At 38.8% G+C, this 13659-nt stretch overlaps 1 protein-coding gene across 3 annotated transcripts in view; it reads left to right on the top strand.

Annotated features, from left to right (window-relative positions):
* Positions 1 to 13659, top strand: part of fam222aa (family with sequence similarity 222 member Aa) — a 62933-nt gene that overhangs the window by 37093 nt on the left and 12181 nt on the right. The window lies entirely within an intron of this gene.

The following is a 13659-nucleotide window of genomic DNA, read 5'->3' as shown; positions in this document are numbered from 1 at the left end:
GCACAGTATATTAGATTTACTTCCTTCTGATGAAACCGAACGCTCAGATTGAATAATTAAATGTGACTGTGTATTTAGGCACTGACGACAGTGAGGATGAGTTAAATGAACTTTGACGATAGACTTTTCTTTCACACTGTTCTATTAACAGAGCTTTTTTATGTCAGTATGATGAAGCACATTCATGACCCTTGAAATCACATCACATTCATTTCATGCCCCAAGAAGCTTCACTCCGCTCACAGTGGTATTGTTTAGATATGAATAGTTAACATCTTGTTTTTTGCAGCCTTGATTCAAGTCCTATTGGCTTTGGTACTTGTGCTTGAGTCTCTTCTCCTCTCTTGTAGTATTTTATAGTTGTTTTTTTTTTGATGCTAAGGATCCCCAAATATGATGATCCACTTGCAGGGCAAGCTACATGTATACTGTGTGAGAAAAATATGTCATTTATTATACATACAAACAAATTGAATAAATAACTGGCTTTTATATTATCATAAAGTAAAATAAATAAATAATATCTTAACTGCATACATTATCTTTGACAGCCCTAAAACTACCTTTTGCAAAAAATAAAACATAAATTCTCGAATGTTTTGTAGACATCCTAGTACCCTCTTGTAGACCCTCAGCCCCTAGTTAAAAAAAACCCTACTCAACTGAATTAATCAACTCTACTCCATTATACTCTACTCAGCCTCTACTTCTCAATGTGCTGCTCTGTGAGGAATGTCAGGGTCTTGTGACTATATAAAACATTTGTAGTGTTTTGTCTTTTTTGTTCAATAGCCATTGAATCAGCAAAAATTAAAGACTTTACTACAAAGGTTCCCTGCCATGGCTTCAAGGCTTGTTGCTCTACCCCGACCTTCAGGTTAGCTAAACGTTTGCAGTGGAGGATGTCCTTACAGACCTACCCGTATGCAAATATACACATGCTGAAACAAATATGCTCATTTTCCATAAGTCGGTTTCACACATATGCTCAAGTAACCCATGTACAACAGGTTGCCACACTACATTTGTGCATATTTTCATGTGTATCTCCATGTTTGTTTAAGGTTCATAGGAATTTTACAGATCGACAAATCTCGTTCAGGCTGGCTCAGAGATTAAAGAAAGTAAAGCACAGCCTACTGTTTTTTCCGACCAAAGATCCCAGGGCTCTGCTTAAAGCTTCAGATTAGACTTAAACTGAGGGAGCTCTTCCTGTAATGAGAAGGAGAGAAGAAAGGAAAGAATAGAGAGGAAAAGGGGGTTGTGCTTCTTTTAGAAGGTTCCATATGCCTTCAGTTGTGTTTTGTTGGCGTGGCAGTATTCCATATGCACAAGCTGATTACTGTGAGGACAGGCAGACGATCAGAGGAACATGTAACTTCTAACCACTATCCCTTAGGTTCAGCTCTAAGCTTAGAGCAGCTTAAAGGTAATAGGATGGCATCGTCCTCCTGCTGCCCACTGATCAGCGTAGCATCGTTCTGCTTTCTCCTTCTTGGAAAACAGAAAAAGGTTAAAAGGATAGCTTTTTTGGGGAAGGACATCCAAGGACACCTGCTGCCGTTCTTTGTATTTTAAGAAATGTGTTGTGAGAAAGCTAAGTTTGAGAAGAAGAAGTGAAAGAGCTTTAATAGTATGATTGAAATGAATGAGTGGTTGGAGCTGATAGCCTCATGGGCAGCGCTCTAACATGTAACGTGGTTACGCTTTGCGCTTTAGTTCGAATCCCGTCTCGGGTACCTTTTTCTGATCCCTTAACCCCCCCCTCCCCCCCAACCATCCTATATCAAAAAAGGCAAATGCCAAAAATAAATCTTTACAAAATGCAATAAAACATGGATGGATGAATGAATGAGCGAATGGATGGATGATGAATGAATGAATGAGCGGATGGATGGATGGATGGATGGATGATGAATGAATGAACGGAGGGATGAATGAATGAATGGATGATGGATGGATGGATGAATGAGTGGATGACTGAATGAATGAATAAGCAGATGATGGATGGATGGATGAATGAATGAATGAGCGGATGAATGAATGAATGAGTGGCTGAAAGAATGAATGAGCAGATGGATGGGTGCATGGGTGGATGGATGGATGGATGGATGATGAATGAATGAGTAGATGGATGGTTGGATGGATGGATGAATGAGTGGATAGATGAGTGAAGAAGCAGATGATAGATGTATGAATGAGCGGGTGATTGAATGGATTGGTGAATGAATGAGTGGATGGATGAATGAATGAATGAGCAGATGGATGGATGAATGAATGAGCGGCTGGATGATGAATGAATGAATGAATGAGCGGATGGATGAATGAATGAATGAGCAGATGGATGGATGAATGAATGAATGAATGAATGAATGAGCAGATGGACGGATGAATGAATGAATGAATGAGCGGATGGACGGATGAATGAATGAATGAATGAGCGGATGGACGGATGAATGAATGAATGAGCGGATGGACGAATGAATGAATGAATGAGCGGATGGACGTATGAATGAGCGGATGGATGAATGCATGAATGAATGAGCGGATGGATGAATGAATGAATGAATGAGCGGATGGATGGATGGATGGATGAATGAATGAATGAATGAGCAGATGGATGGATGGATGAATGAGTGGATGGATGAGTGAAGAAGCAGATGGTAGATGTATGAATGAGTGGGTGATTGAATGGATTGGTGAATGAATGAGTGGATGGATGAATGAATGAATGAATGAGTGGATGGATGGATGAATGAGCGGATGGATGGATGAATGAATGAGCGGCTGGATGATGAATGAATGAATGAGCAGATGGATGGATGAATGAATGAATGAATGAGCAGATGGATCAATGAATGAATGAATGAGCAGATGGATGGATGGATGGATGGATGAATGAATGAATGAGCGGATGGATGGATGAATGAATGAATGAGCGGATGGATGAATGAATGAATGAATGAATGAATGAATGAGCGGATGGATGGATGAGTGAAGAAGCAGATGGTAGATGTATGAATGAGCGGGTGGTTGAATTGATTGAATGAATGAGCAGATGGATGGATTGATTGATGAATGAATGAGTGGATGGACGAATGGCTAGATGGATGGCAGAATGAATGAGTAGACTGACAAATGAATGAACCGATGAATAAGAAGCTTCAATGATTTTGCATGAAAAGTAAAAAAGAAAATGCATGTTTGAGAGAAAAAGAAAAGAAGAATGAGAGAGCAGAAGAGATGGAGACCGCCATGCTTGATTTAAATTGATTCCCTCCCTCCAATTTCAGCAGGATTTAGCCACTTCCTTTCTGGACTTCTTATTGAGAAGCAGTCAGTGGGGGTCTGAGGCTGAAATCAATGGGAAAAGAACAGTTTCTTTCTCTGTGCCTCACACACACAGTCACTCTTCCTGGCATCAGTTTGCTTTTGATTGAGAGAACGCTGCAGTAGAGCACAAGCTCGTAACAATAAGTAAAAGAGCTTTGTGTGTGTCATTGATTGGAGTATCTGTGTCTGCGCTGTGGTTTCAGTATATATGGACCGCACCGTCTGGTCTGGGGCTGCAGACAGGTGTCCGGCTTTGGACAAGGGAGAGAGTGAGACACATTCTGGGCTGATGTCTGAAAGACGATGGAGGTGGACGGGTACCTACTTTGCTGTCTTTCTCAGATCCAGCATGAGTAGAGAGAGAGGATTTGAAAGGGTATTCAAATAAGTATTAAGTAAAAGCCCCCCTCTGCATGCAGATGCCGAGCGCCTGCACAGTTCATTGATGCAACTCCCATTAAAAATGCCTCATACCCTCAATAAAAAAAGGACTTAACTGGCTCCAGCATCAGCTGCGAGCGCTCAGATCGGCCCGCCAGACAATCAATTTCCCCAGAGTGCATGGAGCTTAGCGGGCGAGAGAAAGAGCGAGAGGGAGAGAGAGGTGGGAGATAGGAAAGGTTGTTTTCATTATCACACCTCTTTCCCTGTCTGAGCAGAAAAAGAGCTTGAAAAAAACGAGAGAGAAAGCCGGGCGAGTTGCAAAGTGGAGGTAGCGAGAGGCCGAGAGAGAGTGAGCGAGCAACATGCTTTTTAAGAAGCCGTTGACCGCCTGCCCTTAAAAATATCGTATTAGATTAGCTTCAGTGAGGAGGCCTTTTGAGTTTTCCCCCTTCTAGCCAAGAAATGAAAAAGAAACGCCAGGCATTAGTTAAATTATAAATCACAGCCGCTCGCTTTCAGCATGCCTAAATTCTCAGAGTATGTGGCGGCACTCTCACGCGTCAGGGCTTGTCATTCCTAATTAAATCTCCCTGTTTGGGTGACATTTGTAGCTGTCGTCCAGCCCCCCGCCAGTGTCTGTCTGCCAGTAGCTTAGATGGCGACATGAAAGTCTGAGCGGAGGGCAGATCTCCCTTCATCACGGAGCACCCTGGGGACTGGAGCACCGGGGCCGGACACATCACAGCCACTCCGACACTGACCTCTGCAATGCATTCTGGGTGATTTTCTGCCTTTCTTCCTTTTTATAGTTCGTTCTTTCGCTCTTTCTTTCCTTTGCTCTTTCTTTTGACTCTTTCACTATCCTTTGTTTTCTCTTTCTTTCTTCTCTTTATTTTTTTTCATTTATTTTTTCTCTTTCATTTTTTCTTTTTCACTTTGTTTCTCATTCTTTTGGTCAATCTTTATTTCCTCTCATTCATTCTCTTTCTATCCCTTGCTCTTTCCTTTGTTTTTCATTAATTCACTCTTTCCTTCTTTCTGTTTTACTTTCTTCTCTTTGTTTTTCATTTTCTTTTACTTTATTTTTCTCTTTCATCATTTATTTTTTACTTTATTTCTTTTTTTGTTCCTTTTTTCTTTATTCCTTTTTTTGTATTCTTTTTGCTCAATCTTTATTTTTCTCTCTCACTCTTCCCTTCACTCTTTTTCAGTCATGCACTTTTGTTTTCTCTTTTGCTCACTTTCTTTCTTTCTTTCTTTCTTTCTTTCTGTTTTTTACTATCTTTTACTTTTATTAATCTTTTACTTCTACTTTTTACTTCTCATTCTTTTTTTCTTTCTTTTTCTCTCTTTCTTTCAGTCTTTTGAGATGAAGTGTTTCTTTCTGTCTTTCTTTCTCTTTTATTTTCTTTCTTTCTTTCTTTCTTTGTTTTACTTCGTTTTTACACTTTCTTTTACTTTTTTTATTTTTCAATTTTTATCTTTTACTTTGTTTCTAATTCTTTTGTTTTTTCTTACTTTTTCTCTCATTCTTTCTTTATTAGTCTGTCTTTCATTCCTTCTTTTTCTCTTTCTTTTTCTTTCTATTTTGTTTTGTACTTTATTTTTTCATTTGTTCCTTTCTTTTCTTCATTCCTTTTTTGTATTCTTTTTGCTCAGTCTTTATTTTTCTCTCTCACTCTTCCCTTCACTCTCTTTCAGTCATGCACTTTTGTTTTCTCTTTTGCTCACTTTCTTTCTCTTTCTTTCTTTTCTGTTTTTTTTACTTTTACTTTTACTCTTTGATTATTTTTCTTTTACTTCTCATTCTTTTGTTTTTTCTTTCTTTTTCTCTCTTTCTTTCTTTTCTTCTTTCTTTCTCTTTTACTTTCTTTCTTCTTCTTTCTTTCTTTGTTTTACTTAGTTTTTACACTTTCTTTTACTTTTACTTTATTGTTCTCTTTTTATATTTATCTTTTACTTTGTTTCTAATTCTTTTGTTTTTTCTTTCTTTTTCTCTCATTCTTTCTTTATTGGTCTGTCTTTCGTTCCTTCTTTTTTCTCTTTCTTTTTCTTTCTTTCTATTTTGTTTTTTACTTTATTTTTCCTTTGTTCCTTTCTTTTCTTTATTCCTTTTTTGCATTCTTTTTGCTCAGTCTTTATTTTTCTCTCTCACTCTTCCCTTCACTCTCTTCCAGTCATGCACTTTTGTTTTCTCTTTTGTTCACTCTTGTTTGCTTTTCCTTTGCCATTTCATTGTTTTACCTGCTCATTTCAGTCTTTTTGCTCACTCATTTTTATTTTTGCACTCTTCCTATGTCTTGCTGTTTCATTTCTTCTTTCCTTCCTTCCCTCTGCAGTTTAATTTTGTCCATAGTGTTATGGAGCTTATGCTACACATGATCCGTTACACACACTCACCTGTATAAGGTGTCTGTGAGTGATTCAGGTCCAATCACAACATTCCTCTCCCTCTGCCCTGAGCCACAGCAGGCTTTGGCAGCCAATCAGATGCACATATGGCACTGTGACATCATTTGCAGGGTCACAACGTCCAATCCGGTAGAGAGAGATTATCACCTCCGAAGGCCTGATGGGAAAGATTTGAACCATATGAGAAGCAGAAGACAGCATCATACTGACAAGACATCAGAATTAGACTGAGCCTTCAGTTCTCACATTAGTGGCTAAGGGCTTGTGGAAGGGTCATGAGATGATGATCTCTGCCAGAATGTCTTTGTTTCAGCAGTGCAATGCTCCTCCAGTCCAGCAGAGTTCAGTGTACACGAAACAAATCATATCACAAGGTTTAGCCTTAGTTTCAATTCTGCCCTTTTTCGCCTTTTTACATCTTAGTTAATTGACAGCTGCTCTTTGCCCTGCTGCCTCCATCATTTTTTTCTTTCAGGCCCTCTGTCTGCAGGGATTTGTATTTATACTGAGTGATCTTTTCCTCTGTTTCATGTTTATGAGGTGTGTAAGAGATTTATTTATTTCAGTTGGTGCCCTTTAGAGCTTATATTACCCATGATGCTCAATTAGCATTTATATTAACATCAATAACTGACTAGGCAGTGGCAATCAAAGGTTTTTTAGTGCTGTTTGTATTCGATCCTGCAGTCTTCTTTGCCTCCCAGGGTTACGATTGGCTGATTGCCCTGCCAGCAACCTGCAGACACACCCAGAGGCTCATTTCCGGGCACTGCTGGGGACCTACCAGCCTTGCCACTCATTCGGTGCCCATCCTGGGGCTTTGGGTGCCATTGGCATAGAGGGCAGAGCAGGGTGGGGAAGGGGGCCTGGGATGCTAGCGGCTGTTGCCATGGATTTGGCAGACGTAAGCGAGATGCCCTTTAAGCTGGCGCGTGGGCCTCCCAGGTGTATGTATGGGTTGGATGGAGGAAGGGAGGGCAGGAGAAGAGGAGGAAGAGGTGGAGGGGGTCCAAGAATCCTAGAGCAGTTGAGGAAATGAGATCACACTCGGAGACTGACCTTCCGTTGGGGGCCAGGAGACAAGTTAGAAAATGCAGAATATGAGCACACACACATTAAGGCCGTGTGTCCACCAAAGCGCTTTTCCCAAGGCTAGCGTATTTTTCCAATTGTTTTCAATGGGAGCGCCGTGTTTTTAAAAGTGCGTACACATAAACCCGCCTCTTTTTCATGGCTTGTTGCGCTTACGGTCAAATACACACGAAAATATTATTACTATGTATGTCTTGCCTCGTATTCACATAAACACATTGGTTATATCCTATAAGTAGTGCTGTCAACGTTAACGCATGCGATCGATTTTATCTGTTTAACCCGTTAAAATATTTAACGCATTTAACGCAGCATCCGTTTGTTTGTCATTCTTTGGCTAGCGTTACATTATACTATCACACTCTTCTTCATGCAAATGCTTTTAAAACATTCAAGCTTGACAAGACAAACGAGAACACTGTCTGAATGTTCGTGCGCGCAGACAGCTGTCTATCTTTAATGTTAATCAAAGAACAAAGGTAACAGAGAAAATTACTTACTGCTCTTAAAGAACTTTTGTAGCTTTAATAAGGATTAATAAATATTTAATTTATAATTTTTCTAGTGCAGACTGTTTGATGACTTTATTCAATTTCTGTATATATCCTGCCACAGGTAGGCCTAAATATGACATTTATTATGGGTTTATGTGAAGATTGTTTTAAGTTCACTTAAATTAAAAGTTGTATTTTATTTTTTTAGAGCCTAATAAATGTTAAAATTGATAGCTTTCAATTACACTGTAATGATGAATGGCAATAATTAATGTTAAAAAAAGTATCAGTGATACTGGCCTTCATTCATAAAAAGATGCCATTAAACAAGTATTTAAAATATACTGTCTTTATGTTGTTTCTACATAAATTTGGAGATTAACTGTGAAACTATTACATTATAAAATATATTAACTTACATTAAAAACAAGCTATCAAAATTATCCCAATATAAAAACACAAATACACTAAGTGAGCAAATATTTAGGCTAGGTGAGATAGTTGTAATGGTAATTGAGCAATATTTATATATGAATAAAAGCCTTTAAAATCTGTCATCAAAGTGATCTCTTAAGAAGAAATTACTGAGTTCCTAGACTTTCAATGGATGGACAGAAATAAGATGATAATAAAAAATATCTATATGACAGTAGACCTATATACGGCTGTTCTTCCCTGCGGTATTGAAAATTATAATTTTCAAGGTTTCGTATCAAAGTAGTATTTGTGGGTTACCACAAATTTTTTAAAATTTTCAAAGGGTGCCGTGACTGAAAAGTTTGGAAACACTGGTCTATTTCATGCTGAAGTGCCGAGTGCTCTGAGTTTTTTACCCATGGCCAAGTGTTGAAGAATGTTCAATTTTGGGTAAAAAAGCAGCGGTCATTACTGTCACTTTTTACACAGCCGTCCAATCACAGTGGAGGAGGGCCGGGACAAACACAACAACGACCAACCACCACATACTGCTTGTATAATGTCAACAGTTGACAACAACAAGCATAAAAATGGAAAAAAATAATAATAATTAAAACAAGAGGCAGAGCAAATACTTTACATTGTATCGACATTTTTATATAGAAACAGTACAGAAACAAACTATCTGTGAAATGAGATACTAGTAACACTTCTGCAGATATTCTGTATCAGAGCAAGTGAATCGTCTCAACTGAAAAAAAAAAAAAAGGTCTGCGCTGCCGAAGCGCTCTCACAGCTAGGCATTTTCAGCAGAGCGCCTAGTGTTTTCAGCTGGCTAAAAATGCTTTGATGGACACGGCCTAAGTGTATATCTTTCTGTATCCCATATTAAATCTATCCATCTGACTGTCTGTCTGAACATCCATCCATCCATCCATCCATCCAATATTTCTCTGTCTAATCTGTTTCTCTCTCTCTCTCTCTCTCTCTCTCTCTCTCTCTCTCTCTCTCTCTCTCTCTCTCTCTCTCTATCAATCTATCTGTTTCTCTATCTTTTATAAATAGAGATGTTTCTCTATCTTGTCCATTTCTCTGTCTATCTGTCCATCCATCTGTCTTGCTCGTTGAAAAGCAGCCATGTAATGTGTTATGAAAGAGGAGATTAGTGAAGAAAGATGAACAGATCATATTCACATGGTTTGTGTGTGTGTGTGTGTGTGTGTGAGAGAGAGAGAGAGAGAGAGAGAGACAGAGACAGACAGTACATGACGTGCTAAACTAACATTGTTGCTCCTTTGGGACCTTTAACATCAATTAGAATAGCCTGCCTGACACACTCGCTCTCCTCTGGGTAAAGAGTGTATGTGCACTAACAGTCTCTCTTGCAAATTAGTATCACAAGCATTAGTATGAAAGACTCGGTGTGCTTGATTGGGTTTCTTGTTTCCTGTCCATACACGTCTCTGTGGTCTAATATTCTCAGACACATTGTCAAAAAGCAAACAAAGACGTGTTTAGATATAAATAAACAAGTGTTAGAGATGAAAATAGATCTTGTTTGTAGCGTGTCAAAGAGATCCCTTTAGTGGTTTGGCCGTCTTGTGAAATTTTTACTAGTACGCTGATTTATGGCTTTTTGGTCAATGGCTTAATATGGTTTTACCAGCACTTGTGTGTGTGCATGGTGTTTAATATTCATTTTGAAGCAATGGAGACCTTGTTTCCTAAATGAGAGAGCAGAAGGGTTGAGACTTGCTCCAGGCTAGCTGCAGGCAGCCCTCTTTTTCTATTTACCTGCAGACTCGCACTGTGAGATCTCCCTCGGCCTGTCAGGACACACACACACACACACACACACACACACACACACACACATACTGTACACCCTTAGTTCTTTCTATCTGTTTCTTAGTATCTTTGAGATCTTGGTCATCTTTCTATCTCAATTGAATTCTCCGATTTGTCTCTCTACCACACATTGCGTATTTGTGCGTGTATCTTAGAAAGTGTGTGTGTCTGTGTGAATGATTGTTTCTGAAAGTTTTCCTGATACGAATCTTGCAGAAAAGAGGTCATCTTATCAGAGACAAGTGAAATTGAACCCTTTTTTTTTTTCTTCATTTCCTCGCTCACATTATGAGTTATCTCTTCATTATCTTTAACTCTATCAAGCAGCTTGTGATGTTCTCCAAGATTGCATTTGACGGAGGAGCGTTTGTTCCTGTCCTGCTCCTCGGTTCTTTCAGTTTATTTTAATTGTCACCCAGAGAACATTTTTTTTTTTATACCACACAATGATAAAAGAAGGAATATTCTAGGATAAATGCAAGTAAAACTCTATCAACAGTATCTGTGTACAACACTTGCTCCTTAGACTTCCATTGTAAGTGTGTTACAGTACACATTTTTTTATTTGGTTTGTTTTTTTACAAAATTAAGAACAAAATGTCAAAATTATTTTCTAAAATTATACCACAAAGGCAATCAATAGGGCTTAAGACATATTTAACGTGGATATTACTTAAAAAAAACATTGTTAATCCCCTACAGCTGAATATTTTATTCAGCACTTGCCGTTACAATTCTCCTTTCGTTCTCGTTCTCCCAGGAAGATCTTCAGATAGAGCAGTGGCCTGTCCTCACTGTCAACTTTGTGACCCCAGCAATTCTAATGCACATGAGGGATTTATTCAAGTCAGACGAGTCTGATGTATAAAAGTGAAATGGGCCGCTTCATGTTTTGTTTTTTCGTGGGTGGCTGTCGGTAGACCTCAGCATAGAGAAACGCCTACAAAACAGCATTTGAAGAGACTGAGAGGAGTGGGGCGTGTTGTGTGTTGGCGGTCAGGATAAGAACCAAGGACATGAGAGAGAGAAGGGAGGAGGACTATGAGATAAAAAGAACTTCATAAGATCTTCGATATACAAGGAATTTGTCTTGAGGCAGGTGTCGACACAAAAAAGTAAAAATATGAAGACAAAACATGTTAACACAAATACCAGCAAAACAAATGGAATCAAGAAATAGTCTATCAGTAATGACTTTTTTTTTTTTTTCAGTGGCCTTGGTTTCAAAGTATTTTTCCTTTCATTTTTCTCAAAGACATTTTAATATGAATGATTCACAATATTAAACCTTTTCATTTAAAGCAAAAAAGTATTTGAAAATCAGAAATATTTGCAGGCCAAATTAATGGCACTGAATGAAGGAATTAATTATTCATCCCATGATGCACTGCAAATGACTATTGAATCTGAAACTATATAAAATACCAAAATTAACTATTTGTTATAAGTTTTTGGTTATAAAATCCCATATTTAAAGTTTATAGCAAAACGTTCAAACAGGTTCAGTTCACCCAAAAATGAAATTTCTGTCATTAATTACTCCCCCTCATGTCGTTCCACACCCGTAAGACCTTCGTTCATCTTCGGAACGCAAATTAGGATATTTTTGATGAAATCCGAGGGTATCTGAACCACACACAGGCAGCAACGACTTTGACCTTTTGAGGTCCAGAAAGGTAGTAAAAACATGGTTAAAATAGTCAACATGACTACAGTGGTTCAACCTTATTGTTATGAAGCGACGAGAATACTTTTTGTCTGCCAAAACAAAACTTTATTCAACAATTTGAACCGTTGTCATACGTAGTTGACGTAGTGAACTCAGTGCAGGCTTCCTTGTTTACGAGCTGGCCAATCGGAAGCCTGCACTGAGTAATTAATGACAGAAATTTCATTTTTGGGTGAGCTAACCCTGTAACTGTTGACAGTATAAGCCACTGACTTATGTAATTGGCAATGCTTTATGGGAACTATATTGCTGCAATTCTAGTTTGCATGGTAACTAGGACTTCTCTGATTGTTTTTGTGGAAGAGCCTTTGTTGGAATTCTGTAGATCTGAAGATTCCTTTTTGATCTCTGAATGATCCCATGGGAAGTTGCATCCAATAAATTAGGCCCTAAATGTTGTGAGTGTATTTTGCAATGAGATAATTATAAACAAATAATAACACTTTTTGAATTGTAGAGTTTTTCTTTCTGAAGTTGTTTGAATTATAATTTCTTTGGCTTTGACAAACACTAGAACGACACAAAAGTGCAGTATGAGCTTTTCCGTTGCAGTTTGCTCTGATCTTCTGTTTGTGCTTTGTTTTCATTCGCCAGCGAGCCGTGTGGCATGAAGTGTGAGAGAAAACAAAGTCGCCCAGTTCTCGTCCCACAATGCCCCTGACATGTCTGCTGACGGTTAGCATTCCACACAGGCACGGAGAGGACAGCGCTCGCTGCCTGCTGTCTCCGTTGTTGTGGATGATGAAGAGGGGCTCTCGGAGGCGTTAGGAGGAGAGCGAGTGGATGGGGTCTGTGGGGTTCTCCTCTGGGAGAGGAACGGTTGTTATCTTCCCCTCGCTGCTACAAGCTTAGAGAATTTCTTATTCATCTTTCTTTATAATCTCTCATACCTTGTGCTCTACGTCTCGGTATGGAGGGCAGAGAAAAGCTGTTCTGTGCTGAATAACAAAAACAGCTGCACAAAAAGCCCAAATGTAGCACAAAACCCACAAAGGATAAAAAAGGTCCACATTTAGATATTGCATTTAAGCACTAAAAACTTACTTCCTGTAATATCCTAAAATATTGTCAATATTTTAATATTACAATACTTTATAACATTATATTATATTATATTATATTATATTATATTATATTATATTATATTATATTATATTATATATATCAGTGCGGACAGGCCTTGTACTAGTAGGAAGAGAAATCAGTGTTGTCTGTTTTCCCACGCTGTGTGTGTGATCTGGAGTGTGTGTACAGGCAGCCTGGTCCTGCTGGCCCGATGCAGGCAGAAAGCAGACAAATGCAAAGTGACACTTGTGTGTGTAGAATGGTATTTGTAGTGACGCTTTGACCGCAGATAATAAAGTGTTCGCCCTGAGGTGATTCCAGTCGGCAAGCACCCCAATGAAACTCGCTTACTCAAAGAGAGAGAGGGAGATGGAGAGATAGATGAGAGTGCAGGAGCAGAGGAGAGGAAGGACTTTCAGAAAGGAAGGCAGAGTGCGAGTACATAGCGGTGAGTGAATAAAGAGATTTCCAGACATTTATAATGACATGGGTTGTGTGTGCGAGTGCGAAACCAAACAGAGAGAGCATCTCCAATGTGTGTCGTTTCATTGAATTAAATGTTGGAATTGGCTTTTAAATGGTGTCACGCTGAAGAGTAATGCAAATTAAAACTTCACGCGCCGTCTTCGGGTGGATATTGCCTAAAATGTTATTTCCTCTGAGAAGGTCTCAAGTATCATGCGTATTATTATTCATGTGCATTTTAATTTGACTCAGAGCCCCTGCGCTTATTAGCTCTGAGATTCACCTTTGATTGGGTATACTCGCTTGTATCTATGGGGAATTAGCTAAGTAACCTGAATATGTTTTGCCAGTTCAGGAAATGAATCAATTAAAATCGGAGCCAAGTGTGTCCTTAAGTAAATATTAGATTATTTTTTTGGA

The sequence above is a fragment of the Ctenopharyngodon idella genome, chromosome 5, assembly GCF_019924925.1.
Source record: "Ctenopharyngodon idella isolate HZGC_01 chromosome 5, HZGC01, whole genome shotgun sequence".
NCBI lineage: Eukaryota > Metazoa > Chordata > Actinopteri > Cypriniformes > Xenocyprididae > Ctenopharyngodon > Ctenopharyngodon idella.
The sequence above is the reverse complement of the archived record's forward strand: the minus strand, read 5'-3'. Positions and strand labels throughout refer to the sequence as shown.